This window comes from Phalacrocorax carbo, chromosome 11 (genome assembly GCF_963921805.1).
Source record: "Phalacrocorax carbo chromosome 11, bPhaCar2.1, whole genome shotgun sequence".
Classification (NCBI taxonomy): Eukaryota; Metazoa; Chordata; class Aves; order Suliformes; family Phalacrocoracidae; genus Phalacrocorax; species Phalacrocorax carbo.
This window is the reverse complement of record NC_087523.1, coordinates 20272668-20290443: the sequence shown is the minus strand read 5'-3', so window position 1 is coordinate 20290443 and position 17776 is coordinate 20272668. Positions and strand designations below refer to the sequence as shown.

Sequence of the window (17776 nt, the reverse complement as noted above, 5' to 3'; positions counted from 1 at the left end):
TTGCAAGATGAATTCTGAAAGGTCTTGAAGTTTGTGCATGGGATATCAAGTAATGGAAATGTCATTGAGGTAGAATTTGTTGTTTTTACTACATAAAAAAAGAAAAAATGGATAGAAATCTCTTAAATTAATGAAGTGATAGGTTTACCATTAAATGAGTAACAGAAGTAAAAGCAGATCTTTAGAAATCAGAGTGTCATTTTTGTTTGTATTGCTTCCCCTATACCACAGGGACCATATGCATTTCAAGTGCTGTTGTAGTACATGGGAGAGGCATATAAATGTATTTAACGTTTGAAATTATTAATAGGGGGAAAATGGAGAAACAGTAGCATTGATTATAAATCCAATTTTGTGGATAAATTTGAACAATGAGACTGATGCTTTAGTTTCTTCTTATCTGAAATTCCTACTGGAGTCATTGGAAAAAGCTTCTTTTACAAGATAACGAGGACTGACCCAAGACTTCACTATAAAACCATATAAGCTTTTTAGTGGTTCTAACCCTGTGTGTGGGCTGAAGTTCATCAGATAACTTCCGTACAACAGTGTAAACAGCTACATATGACTCAGCTAGTTAAAGGCCTGAGCATGTTTTTAAGCTTGCAATCAATTTGCTTTTTTGAAAAGAATTTGATATTGGGTCAAAATTTCAGTATACAGGATTTGCATATGCAGAGTCACATGGCAACCTGATTTATCATGGGAATGTTGAATAATGTTGAATGATCTTTTGCATTAACAGCTCAAGTTGTGCAATGAGAGGTCAGTCCTTATTAAGCAAGGAAGCAAGGAAGAAAAAGAGCGAGGAATTCAAATCTATTTTAAAAAGTAGGTAGGCTTCATTAGATCTGCTGTTCATAGGAGTAATTGTTTATCCTGCACAGCAATATTTCAGTCTATAGACTTTCTCTCCTGTGGCCAGCCATTTCTGAGAAAGGAAGTGAACATCAGTGTAACATTGAATAAGGATGTAGCTTTTAATTCTCTGCAATTCAGCAGTATTGTCTCAAATGCTCAGCGTGAAGTTTCAGACTTCCTAATTGTAGTACAAAAGTCAGATGTGTTTCCATATTTCTACACGCTCTGTACTTCATGGGCTAATACTAAGAAGCATTTCAATACAAGATGGTATCTGGAATTACAAGGTATTGCAGGCACTGTTGCATAAAACATACAGTTAAATGGCTGCCATCAGTACTACTTTGGATAGAATGAAGACATTAAGAGAAGAGCAAAACTCAGTAGCCCAGTTTATGCTAGTATCATTCGGACTGGTACTGGAACGGCACATAACTACAGTCAAATCAAATGACATAAAAACGAATTGAAAACAGAACAGATAGCTACTGCAGTTCTGTAGTGTTCAGCCATGCCAGCAATGTCACTCCACTTTCAGTCATCAAAAATATTTCAGTCTTACTCTCCAAAATTTTAGAAGTAAAATACAGTGGGAGGATTTTGGAAATCCAATTTACCCCATTGGTTTTGTTGGTTTCTTTCTACACCATACTCGGCTTGATGATATTTGAGTACTCGTCTTCCTGAGTGTCTAAGGAGAAAGGCTACCCGATCAGTTGTGTAACAAGTTGCAAGAGTGGGTCTTCTCCCAGTCCACGTTGTAATAACCACTTTATGCATCTTTAAATTGTACTAACATTGCCTACTTAATTTTCACAGCATCTTTGAGCTACCAGTACCCCTAAATTGAAAGGATAAGCAGTTTATTTTAGTGGCAGAACTTGAAGGTTACTAATGCCAATCACTACACTCACAGCTTCTTATTGTGGCTGCCCGGATTCCTTTTCTCCCTCTTAATGGGTAATTTAAGAGGGCTCAAAATCCGAAAGCGATTTAGTTTTGCAGTCTGTGATGAGAGGAAATTGAATCTGGAAGTTCTCTGCTCTTTCATTTCTATGGCATTGCTTCCCAGGGAAATATAAATTGCACTATTTAATTTTAGGGAACAACCGCCCACTTGGGTAGATGAACAGGTAATGTGGAAAGTAAGCCAGCCTACCCAGCACAAAGGTTCTGTGTCCCACAGAATGAATCATTGACTGAAAGCTTCTTGGAGTCAAACATGATGCCAAAATTCCAGATGAATAAAGATTGGTTTACACTAGGGAAAGATAAATTAAATGCAAGTTGCAAAGTCTATCCAACATACATACGTACTGCCTAAAAACTATGCCTGTATCTTACAGATCCTCCAGGTACCGCTTTCTGAAAAATTTCCCATTAACGTATCTGAAAACAGACTCTAGTGATTTGACATTCATATTTACTCACTCTTAGTAGTCCAGGTGCAAGTCCCTTGAGAGTATGGATGTGCTGTGGATGGCCATGGGCTCAGACCTGTTTCATGGTGCTTTCATGGGACAGGAGCATAAACCTGTGCTGTTCCTTTATTTATATTTGAAGGTTTCTAATCTAAAAGACCTTGGTGAACTTCCTTTTCTTTTCCCCTTTACCCTTGATTTCTAGCTAATGCTTGCTTTTTCTGGAGTTCATTGAAAACCAAACAAACAAAACCCAGGGATGCTGGAATTGCATTAGCATAAACAAGTAGTTTCTTCTGTCATGGGTCAATGTGACATCTTTCGTCCTGCACAGGAAGAGCCCTGGTCTGGAGCTGACTGCTGAATCATGGTCTTTCCTGATGAATTGCCAGTGCAAGCTTTCTGCTTAAGGTGATTTAACACTTCTGTAGCATTTAAAATCAACTGTTTGCACTCCAGCTGCACAAAAAGCATTGCAAAGCTTGTGGGATGTCTGGGGGAATAGTCTGCCCCTTCTCCCAGCCAGCCAGGTCTGCTTTGGTGAACGTGGACGCAAAACACGATCCCTGCAACAGCTCTGGAAGTTTGCAGTTAAGTTCAATGGAAGCAGATTGCAGGCTGGATTCATAAAGAAAAGAAACAGTCAGAGTAAATGACTTTATAAGGGTGTGTGTTCAGATATAAACCAAACTCTGATAGACCACAGAGATAAAAAGGGGAAATGGTGAAATTATTTTGTGAGTCTCCAAATTATAGAATTTACTTTTTCATATGAGAAATTTGCTCATAAGAAGGAATGAACTTACTACACCAGCCCAAAACAGATGTAGCTTGTATTTTGCAAATTCAGAGCCTGCCATAACATACATAAATCCAGTGTGAAATCATGTCTTAGAAATATATCTACTTTGTTTTATGCTAGCCTTTAAATTCTGAGAACTAGCACCTAATCTGCTGCATACTCTGCACTTAAGATTTTCAGAGCTCGCTGAACCACCTCTGCAGGCAGAACTGATACTTAAGCTGTGACGAGGGAAGGTGCTACCACCGCTGTGCTCCATTGTCCTAAACTAAGACTTACGCCACTCCTGACTTTCCTCCTGAAGGGTGTTACTGTAAACACTGATCAACAACGCTTAAAGCTAAAATAGCCATAGTGCTGTCTGTAGCCTTGTTGATCAGGACATCAGCAGGGCAAAGTTTCTGAAGAGTAACATCTCCTTTTAGGTCCAGTGATAAAGTTGGAAGAAGTCATGAAAATAATATTCAAAAACTTGGTAAGAGATGGAATTGCTCAGGATGTTTGTCTAGTGAATATAATGGACCTTTTGTTACCCTGCCTATTTTTGCACTACGTCCTAATTTTCTCAAACTCCTACAAGTCTTTTATTTGAAGATGCTTCTGTTGTATATTAACGAAGTTAAATGATCTCGGCAACATGGGCTAAATCTGAAACTCCCCCAGCATCATCTTTCTTAACGATCATTGTCCAGTAAGAAAATAGGTCTGTAAGTGATACTACTCATCTGAACAGAAAGAAACTGTTACCGTGGTATTTGTCAGCTGTGTGTAATACTGATATCTGTGCTGGCCTTTGGAGCCAGATATCGTTACTGATAATGTGATGGTGTCTGCTTTCGGGCAGTTTTGGATTCTGAGAACAAACCAGCAGGAGCAGAGAACACCTCAGAATGCACCATTCCCCAGCCCTGCTCCAGCGGCTGCAGATATTCAGAACTAGGTTTCATTTACTTCTTCTAGAACTACTGTGCAACAACGAGTATTTCTGCAAACAATTTGCACGTGTAGTGCAAATAATAATTTCGTGAATAAATAAAATAATTGACTCCAGGAATCAACTCGTAGTAGAACTACTGACAGAAATGAAAGCATAGTCATTAGAAGTATTGTGCATATGAAGCATATTCTATTAATATTTCTTGCATGTATGACTTTAACTTGTTGTCATGGCTTTGGCTGGGAAGCCCGAGGAACAAATACAAGTAGGTAGCAACTACTGATATGACAGACTGATTGTGTAAGTAGAATTCTCTTCTGTTTTAATGGCAAAAAGGAAGTCAACGTCACGAGTGGAAACATTGGAAACAGTCACAGTGGTGTTAACTTCACCACAGTGTTAAAGGCTGAAGTTCACCTGGACTCTTCATTAAAAGTGCTTTTACTTTACAGATCTGAGCGCCGAGTCAAATCCGTGATCGCACCAGGAGTACTTTTTAAGGTAAGAATTCAAATATCTTTTTGAAAGACACTGTGTTAAGATGTAGTTCTCATCTTTGCATGTCATTTCTGGGTTTTTTACAATTAGGTATTTTGTGTACCACAAATGTTTATGAATGGAAACAGATCAATTTAGACCCAAAGATTTTGACAATGAGGCTACTATGCAAGGGAAATGTTGACTTATTGACTGAAAAACACTACTAAGAATGTAGGAACTTGTTACTCTGGCATCTTTGTCCATGGAAGCAAGAGCCTGTGTAGATGTATCTGGATGGGAGAGATAAAAGTGCATAAGGGGAGTGTTTTCTAGGTGACTTCTAAAGGGTCTGAAAAAGGTGACCAAGAAAAAAAAATCACACACATTACATTGTTCAGCATAATATGCGAAATTGCAGAGGCGCATCTGTACCACTACTGCAAAATGTCCATAAATGACATTTTAAAAGTCTCTTCTCCTGGAATTCGTGTTCTTTTTTCAATGGTGCTATGGAGGCAATTCTGCTGGACTGATGGGAAACAATGCAGTGATCAGTCAGCATCTGAAGAACGAGGCTGTGCTAGAAAAAACAAGATGTGACTGGAAGTTTTGCTGCAAAGACAGAATGAAAATAATATAATTTGAATCCCAGCAAAGTCCTGACGTTTTGACAAGCTGGATAAATGAGATTCTTACAGGTACTCCATCTTGTAAATCATGACAGAAAGGATGGAAGCTGCAAGACTGTCTTGTAAGGACTCTCTTACAAGTTCAGGAACAAGCTGAAGCAGAACTGCTGGAGCATGTCAGGGCAGACTGGCAGCTTGCTGTAATTTAGACAGGATGTGTAGAATATTTTCAGACTGCAAGTTGCTTTAAAGCATATATAATACTTCTGTCCTTGGGCGGAAGTTTTATGTTGTGACTCCGCAATTTTACCTTCTGGGCACACCAATCTCTGAAACAAAAAGTCTATCTGATGAAAGCAGGATCAGTTCGTACCGATTCTTATAGGGATATATAATCACAGAAATAGATGTTCCAAGAGTCATTTATAGTTTGTTTAAAAAATAAAATCACACAAGGGAGTTCACAATAACAAGATTGTATAAGACTTGCCTGAGTAGATTGCCAATTTATCACCAAATTATTTTCAGAAATTACTCTTAGGTGTGATTTTACATGAAGAAGTATATAGAGGAGCTCATAGTCTGTCAGTGTTAAGGACTATGAGTTGATTTATGGTTTTTGCTTTAAGAAATGAAACATCAATAAAAAAAGAAACACATAATTTAACCTTTGTCTAATAGTTACATTGTTACGTAGGAAGCCAGTTATTCTAAAATAAGTAAGTATTCCTTCAAGCACCAAAACATGTTTTGGACATAAGATTATGTCTGTCCTTCATGCAAATCTACTGACGTATATTTGCTTCCAAAACTTACAGGAATGACTGCAAACAGATAAGCAGTAAGTTGAGTCATTGTAATCTTGCCAACATTACTTCTCACATTACAAATTCAGAGGAATACGTGCACATGCAACAGCTCCCTGCGAGAACAATTTGTATGGGGGTACGACAGAGGATATTACTTGTACTTGCCTGTTACATATTCTTTGAAAAAGTGCCTGGAGTGGCGGGCGGCCCACAGACAAACACCGTTAGGACTTGTCTTTTTTTTTAAATCGAGCATCGTATTTTTATAAAAGTTGAGCTCAGATGACAAATTGGAACGAAGTTAAGGTGAACAAGTCTTTTTTTGCTCTCTAGGTTCTAAATAAAAAATGTAATTGTGGAAAAAACTATTGATGAGGAGGTTGGCCTTACTGTTTCTGTCAAGACAAACTTCTGCCTTGGCATATGGAAACTGAAAAACCATTGAGGTCAAAGTCCTCGCTGAATTTTAGTCTTTGCTCAAATGAATTGCCCAGACAGTTTCATACTGAATTAGGGCACTGTAGTGTTTAAAATGTTATGATTCCCTTAAAGGAAATTGTAAGACTCAAGAGATCCAGGTGAGAAGAGTGTGGAATAGACCCGAAAAGGACAATTATTTACCAATATTTTTAGCCATAATCTATCCTAATCTAACAGGCTCTTTATAGTAAGCCTGGCCTGTTGTGGCCATTGCTAACTGTGGTTATGCACTTTAGACTGGATCTTGTGAAAAAATAAGAAAACATTTCATTTTTATAGCATTTTTTTTTAATGTCTCTGTGCCGCTGTAGAGCATATTTCATTATGTAAGAACTTGAAGTCCTCCTTGTAATGACTGTTCAAAGTTCCCTCTAAAGTCCAGAAAATAATTTTTAGGTACATTTTTATACAGCAAAATAATTATTGCACAGCTGCATATGTTCTACTAATAAGATGTGTAACAGTTTGCACCAACGAAGTTAAATTTAGAGTGCCAAATCTTTCCCTAGATTTATTGTCATATAGATCAGAAATATCTCTGTCAATACTGCTTTCCTTTCCTAAAATGTATATTCTCCAGCCAGGAATTCCATGTCCCTATAGCATCCTATTTAGGATCGACTACTCTAAAGCTCTGCTCCTGATGGGGTTTTCAGTTTTGTCACAAACTGTACGATAAGACAACACTGAAACTGCATTCTCCTTTGACTTCATGTAGTGTGCAAACCCACCGATGTCAATGGTGCTGTCTGTGAAGGGCCAATTTGACCCAAGATCATCAAATACCTAGGTGCCACTCGCATGAAAGAATCAAAACCCAAGCACAAAACCATGACTTTGTGTGCTCTCACAGCTATGGTATCTTGAAGCCTACTGGGCTGTACATATTGATACCTAGTGCAGCCCCCTGTATCTGATTAATTGAGTATATCACAGTCTCTGAAATGCTGCAGATATTTAGGTGTTGTGGGGCATAATAGGTACCTGGGTGATACTACAATAAGTTGTCTCGCTTGCTGCCTAAGCAGGCAGAAAGTTAAGCATTGCCTCTGGAAAAGACAGTAGCTCTAAACTCTGCACAGATCTGAGGAGGTAATGCGTGTGATGTTTTTACAGAATACAGATGTTATGCCTGCAAGCAGGTACATGCTTCTGTTTCATGCATGGAATATGGCTTAAAACAAAGATTTAATTACGTAATGCAAGTATATGTTCAACGCTTGCAAGTTTCTGTATGTTCTTCCACATGACTCACAATGAGAAGTCGTATCTGTGTAGATCAGAACTGATGAAAGGGGTTTAGTTCAGAAGACCTATCAAACTTTGTCTCTGCCTTCCCCCGCTCCTTCGCCAAAAGGCCCAGCATTTGGCTGTAGATACTAGATGTGATATAGATTCTATTATTCTTTATGTAAAATATAGAAATTGGTTATTTTATGGCAACTGTTATAAACAGATTTGCAGATAATTTTCCAATCTGGTTTCATGTATAAGTGTAAGAGGGGAGTAGAACTAGTCTGAACAAAAAGCATCAAAGAGCACAACAATTCATACGTCTGGCAGTAGGCCCCTTGTCTTAAAACACTGCCCTTTCATCAATAGGCCATCCCTCAATTTCCCCCTACTTGAAATTCCTCCTTGAAATGCACTTCTTTGGAGAGAGCAATAATCCTTTGTGTCACCAAATGTGTATGGGTGACTGCTATGTTGGTTTTGTTGTGTTTTCTTTTAAAACACAAGAGAGTTGTTAGTTTAAAAAGATCTAGAGTGAACACAAGTAAGTTACTCCTGACAAGCGGAGTTAATGTGGAGGTCGAAGATGCTGCAGGTGGTTTTTTTTCATGAGGTGCTCTAAGTTCACGGTGAAGTAGCAGAAATACAATTAAAAAAAAACAAAGGCAAAAGGACCACATTGAGACTTTACCAGCCTGAAACGAAATTATGCTGGAGAGTGCCTGCTACAAAATGGCAAAGTTTCTGTACCAAATTTGTTTTCTGTTGTTTTGATTCTAACTGTACATTCTGTGAGGAAACAGGATTGCATCAACGAAACAGTTTATTTCACCAGTCACTGCTCCTAGTATAAATAACAACCCAGAAGTCTCCAAATATTGATTTACTACTTAGATTAGAAGCGCTAACATTATGCAATCCCTTTGCTGATATCAGGAATGAGGTGAGAAGCTGTTGACTATTTCCGAGCTTGCCCGGAATCGTGGGTGAAAAACAGAGACCTCCTAGACTGGCTTTAGTCTCTCCTCAACATACCTTTCTCTTGCTTCTTTTTGACCTCAGTGATAAGGATGAAAATTAGCATTAGTACAGAACTGTCTGGGGAGTTCTGTTACACCCATCGCGTTCCACAGAGATCATTGCTGCTTTTTTCTTACTAGAAAGATACAAAGCAGTTCCAACACGAGAGAAAACAAGAAGCCTTTCAGTCAGATTTGGTTTTAAAGATAGTGTGACACACTGTTGTATAAAGGCAGTTTTAATTATTCTTGTGGACTCCCAAAATGTTTGCAAAGGTGTTTCTGAGTTCTTGTAATGAATGTAAGCTTCTGACAACACGCTTGCTTTTCTTAGCTGCCTGTTTTGAAACCTTTGGAAGTATTCCACTTATTCCCAGGGCATAGCGAGTTGACCATAGCTTGGTCTACAGAGAGCAAATAGATCTCTTCCTGCTTTGCTTTCCAAAAAGAATGTTTGAAAGCTTTCAAAGAACTAGTTTAAACATAACTATTTCTTATGACAAATTAGAGAGCAACTGCTACAGCAGTAAATTGTTAGGCATTTACATACCTGTAGCTACAGGAAAGGCTTCCTGCAGTGCTGTTTCTAAAGCCTCCACAGAACAAGGTACATTTGACTCTTCACTTGGATGCCCTCTCTGTAATAAGTTTAAGTTTAGGACTCGTTATTGTAAGCACAACCTGGCAGGTTATATTTTTTCCTAGATTGTAATTAACCAAAATTTGTTTCCAACTCTGCTGAAATAATTAATTTGACATAGATGGTGTTCATAATTCTGAAACAACCAGCATTTTGTTGAGCACCCCAACACCACCGCTGAACCTGGATGTCATTCAGTAGTGCTCAGCTTGGGGACGTGAGTGGACAACCCCCGCACGCACCAGGATTCCCCATTGAGCTTCTTGCTATGGCACGCAAGGCCGGCTTGTCCAGGGCCAAGAAGAGGTTGATGAGGAGGTTTCCAATAGGGAGGGCACGAAGGAAGAGGGTGAGGGAAGAGTTGCACTCAGTAGGAGTACACAACCTGGAGCGCTTGAAATCCAGGTGGGAGCAAGAACGTGAAGTCTGATGTAGAGAGATGGAAGCTCCAACTTAAATTTGTTTGAGGTACTGCGAAACTGCTCCTGGAAAACATTAGAGTCAGAAGAGAGATGAATGAGGTAGTAGCGCAAGGAATCTGTGGTACAAATCTATAAAACGAGGAGTGGCACAGAGGCAGTTAAGGCAGAATGATAATTCACGGTTAATTAACACAGAAGCCAAGGGACATCAGATGGAAATACCAGACAGAAGGCTCAAAACCTACAGAAGTGATTTTTACACAGCATGAAGTTAAACTGTGGAACTACATCAAGCTGTAGAGGCCAGAAGCCTGTATGGATTAGGAAAGCAATTGGATATTTCTTCCATTGATTTGTCTATCAAGAGCAGAAACAGACTACTTTTAGCTAAAAGTCTCTGAGCTGCAGAATTCGTTACCTTCCCAGGAGACAACCAGCCAATGTTGGAAACAGCATATTGTGCTAACTCGGCCACTGCTCGCACCCACTGGCCACTCCAGGGCTCTAGCAGGCTTACACACAGGACATGCTTCCTTACCCACTAGCAGGGTACATCATGGTAAATCCAAACTCAGTTAATTCAAAACACAAGACTATAGGAAGTATAAAATAGCTGGAAGAAATTACAGATATATTCTCTTATCCATTTACTGTTTATGAGAAAGATTTAGAATGTAGGCTAATGTGTCAGTGTTCTAGGTGGGAAAAAAATTGTAGCAAGTTTGTTTGCCTAACCTTTCCTAAATACAGGGAGGTTAGATCAAAAAATATTTAGTCTGCATAGAACAGATGTTCCTTTGGGCATCTTGCACGGTCCAGACCCTCTCATTAGTGATGATTTGACATTAAGCAAAACAATGGGGGTTGAAACAAATTAGAACAAAGTGAGAGTAATAATGGACTGCCCTAAAATTCACATAGCCCAAGCAGAGCAAAAACCACACAGTGATTCAATTCAGCCTCCGTCTAAGGAAGTGATGTGCTTTTTGCTTCTCTGAGAACTATTAAATATAATATCCGCATTGCATATTCAGTTGTTGCCAAAAATTTTAGCCTCCTGCAAGGTATTGTCTTTTATAGGAACAAACTGTTGTTACCAAATACAGCTTTGGCTTGTTTTGTAATTTTGCTTTTTTCACACCCCGTCCCACTCCATATGGGGTGGGGGAGGATTGTGTTGGACTTCTGCTCAGCAGAGATGGAGCACAGAATGTTTCCTCTTCCTTTACACGCCGTTAAGAACTGGCTGTGTGACTTACAAAAGTCAGTAATTTTGTGCTAGTTCTCTTCTAAAGAAGCCTCGGACTCCAAAACATGTGAAACCATCTGGCACGCTCTTGCGTGAATCACAGGGATATTTGTGGCCTCCGGCTTTTTGAGCTGCACTGTGAGTAATCCCAGTTGCTCCCGTCAGCACTGCTGCTGAGACTCATTTCTGGTGTTTGGGTGAAGAACACAAAGGCCTCCAACTCAGCTCGGTGGTCTCCAGACCGTCAGGAGGAAAAACCAGGCAACAAACCTGTGTGCTAGTGTCAAGTCCAGTGTGAGAGATTTGGACTGGTGGGGTTACTGCTTCCAGTTTAAGCCTCCTAACAAGAGCAGGGTGACTGCCTGCACTTTGGGAGGCTGGGGCTGCTGCTTGAAGTGGTTCTTGCTCTGTGCCCGTAGGTCCGACTGTCCCACAGCTTTTGGAAGCCTCACAAGACAACCGGGACAGCAGTACAGTACAGTAGGGTGACAGAGCTCTGCCTAAATGATGTTTGCAGCCTGGTTTCCCATGACATCCCCCTCCTCCCTGGAGCTGCTGGATGACAGTGTCTGAACACGAGCCAGCAGTGTGCCCAGGTGGCCATGAAGGCCACCAGCACCCGGGCTTGTGTCAGCACTGGTGTGGCCAGCAGGAGCAGGGCAGGGATGGGGCCCCTGTGCTCGGCACTGGGGAGGCCCCACCTTGAATGCCGGGCTCAGGTTTGGGCCCCTCAGGACAAGGAGGACCTTGAGGTGCTGGAGCGTGTCCAGAGAAGGGCAGCGGGGCTGGGGCAGGGTCTGGAGCACAAGTGTGCTGGGGGGCGGCTGAGGGGGCTGGGGGGGTTTAGCCTGGAGAAGAGGGGGCTGAGGGGAGACCTCCTCGCTCTCTGCAGCTGCCTGAGAGGGGCTGGAGTGAGGGGGGGGTTGGTCTCTGCTCCCAAGTCACCAGTGACAGGACGAGAGGAAACAGCCTCAAGTTGTGCCTCAAGGTTTAGATTGGATATTAGGAAAAATGTCTTTACTGAAAGAGCAGTCAGACATTGGAACACGCTGCCCAGAGAGGCGGGGGAGTCACCATCCCCGCGGGGGTTCAAAAAACCATGTGGACGTGGCACCATGGGGACATGGTTCAGGAGGCCGGGGGGCGTTGGGTTGGTGGTTGGACTTGATGATCCCAGGGGTCTTTTCCAACTTTAATGATTCTATGATTCCCTCAAGCTGCGACCCCCTGAGGAGCCGGGACCCCGGCTGAGCACGGCGGCGATGGACACTGCCAGGGTCCCGGTCTCCCCCGCCGCCCATCACTCCCGCCCGGAGACCCCGGCTCCAGCGGCGGCCACGCCCCGGGCCCGCCCCCGCCCCTTCCTCCTCCGCGGCGGCGCGTCAGCGCGGCGGCGGCGGGAGGATTGGCCGGCGGGGCTGTCAGCGCGGGGGCTCGCCCCGCCCCCGCTCCCCCGCCCCGGCCCGCCCTCCCTCCCTCCCCCGGCGCCCTCAGCCATTTTAGCAGCCGGTGGAGCCGCTGTCCCTGTTTTCTCCGCCGGTAGCGCCGGGACCGGGCGAGGTGAGTGAGCGGCATAACGGCCCCGGGAGGGTCGCGGGGAGCGGAGCGGGAGACAGGTCAGGTCAGGTTCCCCTCGCTGCCCCTCGGCAGCGTGCGGGATGAGGTGCGGGGCGGCAGGGTCGCCCCGTGCCCGGCGGAGGGAGCGGGGCTGACGCTCCCCCCCCCCCCCCCCCCCGGGCCGTCCTCCGCCCCCGCCGGGGGTGGGACCACGGCCGGTGCCCGCCTGGGCGGAGGCGGGTGGGTCGGCTGAGGGAAGGAGCGGGGGTTACGTGGGGTCAGGTCGCTGCCGGGAGCGGCGGGGATGGCTCCCGGGGGGCCGGGCCCCGGAGCAGGTGGCGGGCACTGGAGAGGCTGCCTGGAGGTGCGGAGTCAGGGAGGAGCCGGGCTGGTGACCGAAAATAAACGTGCCCCGGGGCGTCTCCCCCGCTGGCGCCCGCCGGAGCACCCTCCCGCGACCCGCTCCCCGCGCCAGCCTCCCCGCAGCCCCCGGGGCTCGGCGCCGGGGCTCTCGGCCGGCGGGGGGACCGCGGAGCGATGGGCAGAGGCGGCTGCTCGGCCCCTCGGTGGGCGCTAGCAGCATCTCCCGCCGCCCGGCGCGGGTTTCGTGGGCCTGCCCGGCGCCTCTCCAGCGGCCCCTCCTCCCTCGGAGCCCCCCGCCCCCCCTCCGAGATGCAGAGGAGGAGGTTGGGCTCAGGATATGGTCTGATGCTGATGTAGCACGCGCAGAAACCCAGGAAAGCGTGATTCATCGCTCAGCCCTACGCGCGGGGCATGTTTTTCTATTTCGCGTCATAAAAGCAGCTGTTAAAGCAAGAAGCGGGTTGAGGATCTTTGTTGTCCTGTTCCTCTGAGATAAGTTTCACTTGGGGGGGGGGGGGGGGGCAGTTCTAAAATAGCTTTGTGCATTTTGTGGATTTTTGAAGCTTATTTGCAAAGCACGTGTACGTGCGCTGCTCACCTCCCCTGCCCCGGCGGAGCCTGGACGCAGGTGGGCCAAGGGCACTGGGCCACTTCTCTGGTGCTGCTCTTGTACCTAATGATTTAAGGAAATAATTACAGCACCTTTGGAACTGTTCTGTGATATAACCCCCCCTCTTTTTTTTAACATAATTGTTTCATATTTATTTTTCCCCCCAATGAGGATGTTCAATAAATGAAGATGGAGGTTACGGAGAAATTTGGTGTAAATTAAAGATTGTTTCAGATAAGATAAATGGACAGCTGTTGTCCTTGATGGTTGTAAAAGATGACTGCCAGGTTAAAGATAATATCTGTCCTTACTTTGTTGCTCTTTTCATCTCGGACTGTCGTAGCATAAAAATATGAATATGACACACTTCATCACTTACTATTATAGACAAACTTGCATTTATAGCCTTGCCATTTCAGAGTGCAAAAATTAGCAATTAAAGCTACAAATAGGAATGAGAAACATATGTCTTTTCTCTTTTAATTAAGTTCTACTGTTTGAATCTTTGGGAATTGTCATCTCAGACTACCTGCAACAATTAAAGCAGGGATTTTTTTTTCTAAGATGTGAAAATCTTATATTTTAAACAAATCCCTAAACCAATCTCTTCTTTCCCCAAAAGAGACAGAATTAGCAGCGTTCCACAGTTACAGAAAGACTGTTTTGTTGCATTTAGAAAGACAGCTTCCTCCCCCAAGAACCCCACTGTTTTAAGGTTTTCATGATGTGTTAATTATTTGGCTATTTGCATCTCCTGCAAACCTTACTCACGTATTACCTTTCACACTGTCTGTAACGCATACTGTGCAAACAAGTGACAGTATCACCCCCTGTCTGCTGATTGAATCATCTAACATTTATCAGCAGCTATAAATTTCCAGCATAATAAATTGCCGGTGTTCAGTGGATGACACCACCTTCTAATGTGAGGATTACGCTTCAACCCTTTTTTAAAACTATAGAATCTCCTCTTGTATTTGTATTAGATACAAATATATTCCAAGTGACATTAAGATATGTTTCTGGTAAAACAGATGCAGCCTATTATGCTGTTTTAAATGAAGTTAATACCCAAATGAAATATTAAACAGTAGCTGAAGCCAAGTAAATTTGCAAAATCTATTGAAGTTAATGATGAATAAATAGTTAGGTAGTTAACGTGACAAATGAGTGCTGGTTTATAGGAATACTGTTCTTAAAAAGGAATTACTGAAACTAAAAAAGAATTGGAATTGATAATTAAGGGAGATTGTCATTGTATACGCAACCGAGCATGTGGTCACTGTGTTTCAGGACACTTACTTTCTAAGGAGAGAAGGAAGTTTCACAGAAGGAGGAAAGCAATTTCCTGAGAAACAAGACTTACAGTTTTGTTCCATTTGTTCCTACAGTAGATCGTTATTTTGATGGTGCAATGTCTTCCACCCTTTCTGTGGAAGGCACATCTCAGAAGTTGGCCAGGCTGTTTAGTTTTTCTGCTTTCTGCAGCAGCTAGGCAGTGACTGCTTTGGTGTTCCTCTTTTTTCAGAGTTACCTGGGATCGCTCTCTGTCACATTTCCACTTGGAAGGTGCTTAGTGGAGTAGGCTAGCTGTATGGAAGGGCCCAAGGGAAAGCTTAAAAGAGTATTTCTCCCGTGCTAGTAGAGCTGTGCTTTACAGTGGATAGGAATTATTAATACTTTATGGTTGCTTTTCTTTTGCTTCCTTGTTTTTTTGTGTTGGAGGTGGGGAGGGAAGTTAGGAATGTCCATAATCTGCTGACATTCTTAGTAACTGCATATTTCCTCAAAACCTTGAACTCAGTAGATGGGCACATAAAAATGAAAGCTGAACAGAGCACTAGTCTCCTGTGGCTCGTAGGGTAACTTGTATCGCACCGAAAGCCAGACATGCGCTGGAAGTGGAGTGACGGGTTTCTGTAATGATCTGTGGTGGACGTGAAGCCTGCCAGCGCCCAGGCCCTTTCTCACAGATCGCTGTTGGTGGGCTGAGTGGTGGACGGGGAGGACCTTGCCTTCATGCCGGATTAACGCTGGAACTACAAGAAGTCTTTGCTTGGTTTATATGAATGTGACCTAAAAGATGCTGTATAGAAGAAGACTTGAGCTTGCAAAGAGGGAGACTTCTGGCCACTCGCCAGAGTTGCCTGGGAGATGTGTTTTCAGTTTTCTCTTCTGCAGTAGGTACCAAGTGTGATCCACATTGAGCCACTTGGCCAAGATCAACAAAAATAATTGGACAGAACTTTAATTACAGTAGATCTGCTTTCCCTGCCCCACTTCTTAGGGCTATCAGTTGCTTCCTAACACTTCATGCAAAGTGTACTTGTAACGAAGATATTGCTTTAATATTGTGCCAGATGTGCATAACATTATTTACCTGGCCGAGTGCATGATACAGAGGTTAGGAATGAGTGGTGGGGGTGGAAGTTCCTTGTGCTGTTGGTGTCCTAGATAGGAAGCCTTTCTCCTTTTCAGGCCATAGCTCATAGTAGCTTTTTAGTCAGGACTAAACTTGGCGCTGGCTTGAACTTGATCTTCTGCAGAGGTTGGAGATGAGTGTGGGTGAGCAAGGCATGGTGGTACAATTGGCTGGAGAGTTATTTTACATTTTAAGATTATCCCAAATATAGTAGAAAACTCAGAGGGCACTTTGAGTCGTTTTTCAGTAAGGAAATAAATAGCACAGGCAGCCTTGGGAAATGGAGGAGCAGAACAAGTAAGGAAGGGTGACTGGGCATGGGCTGGGAAACGTTTTCCTTTAGCCAACATGTTGCCAGAATTTCAGTTTGTGTAGTGGTTGATTTTTAAAGTTCATGTATGTGAGTTGCTTATGATGGAAGTGAGGTCAGAGCTAATGCTGCCGCGTCAAAAAGTCAGCATTTATTTTATTTGCTTTGCTTTTGGATTAATAGCAGTGTAGGACATGAGGAATTGTTTCCCATTTTCTTTGCTTCAGATAGAGCTAAGCACTTGGGCTTTCCATAGAAATCAAAGAGTGCTTTTCACCTCAGTGTTTTGTAAGGAATCCTAGATAGGGAGAAAACAATTCCCCCCCCCCCCCCCCCCCCCCGTATTTACATTTTGCATGTTTTTTTTGAAGTACAGTTAATGCCAAATCGATGGATATTGTGCAGCTGGGAGTTCACTGGGCTTCAAGGTGAGATATCTTTATCTCCAAGGTAGAGATAAAGTGATCCACCAATTATCACAGATTTAAGCGTCTCGGATTTAAAGTGATCCAAAGTGGATCCTTGGTTATCACTTTAAATCCGAGACTTGTAAATCTGCTATACTTGACTACCACTGTTGTTCAGTGAGGACAAAACTAATGAACTAGTATTTCCTTCAGTGTATTTTGATGTGACTATTGACTCCCTAGAGTATGGTACTGCTTCATCAGTTGAGTTTCTTTTTCTAAAAGCATACTTGTAACTTGCATATTAGGCAATATATTTATATTTTTTTAAATTCTTACTATAAATTCATTGGGGTCTCAGCTGTTCAGTGTCAAAAACCAGAGCAGAATACCTGCACGCACATCTGTTTTACTTCAAACTGTGACGACGCTGCGCTCATCTTATCGTTTTTGCTCATCACTTCCGTTAGTGTGCAGGGAAGATACCTGTATTTCCATACGCTGGTAACTGGGAATGTTTTATAGCATAGGTGTATAATGGCAGTTAGAATATTAATGTATATATCAATTAAAAATATCTAGGTATGCTTGAAAGCCTGTGAAATTAGAAACAAGTTGACATGACAAGGACAGACTTAAAATAGCACATTACATTCCGGTACTTGTACTTTTAAAAACTGTACTAATTAAAGAGACTTTTAAATTATTATTTTAATAACTCTGAGGTGGTATTCTCTTTAAGCTCTCCTTACTAGAGAAAATAAGATTGTGAGTAACACCAAGGCAGTTACAGAAACGCTTGCCTTCAGAGGATTTCTTTAAAAAATTGTTTAAATATATAATAAATGTATAATTTATTTTTAAAAATATCTGTTAATGACCTGTTTAGCCTACATCATTGTGCTTTGTTCTAGTGTAAGTGTGGCCAACATGTAAAATTTTTTTAACATCTAGCTAATGGTTATGTTTTGCAAAATTACATGTTAGATCTGTACAGCAGACCTGGTTTTGTGGATCTTTTAGCTATTTCATGATACTGTGCAACCCATTTTAAAGTGAAAATAGTACAGTGTACTCTGATCCTTGTTCTACTTAGCCAAGTGCTTTACCTGTGTAGCATTTTAA

The 17776-nt window shown here is 42.7% G+C and overlaps 1 protein-coding gene across 6 annotated transcripts in view; it reads left to right on the top strand.

Annotated features, from left to right (window-relative positions):
* The first annotated feature begins 2632 nt into the window (after positions 1-2632).
* ACSL4 (acyl-CoA synthetase long chain family member 4) overlaps positions 2633-17776 on the top strand; it is a 48935-nt gene continuing 33791 nt past the window's right edge. For 2 of the 6 annotated variants that reach the window (XM_064463357.1, XM_064463356.1), the window contains exons 1-2: positions 2637-2693; positions 4474-4522. The gene's annotated coding sequence lies outside the window, so the exon portion shown is untranslated. Of the gene's footprint in view, positions 2694-4473; positions 4523-12436; positions 12543-17776 lie in introns of those variants that run through there. The other 4 variants (XM_064463351.1, XM_064463354.1, XM_064463355.1 and 1 more) reach the window with 3 other exon arrangements.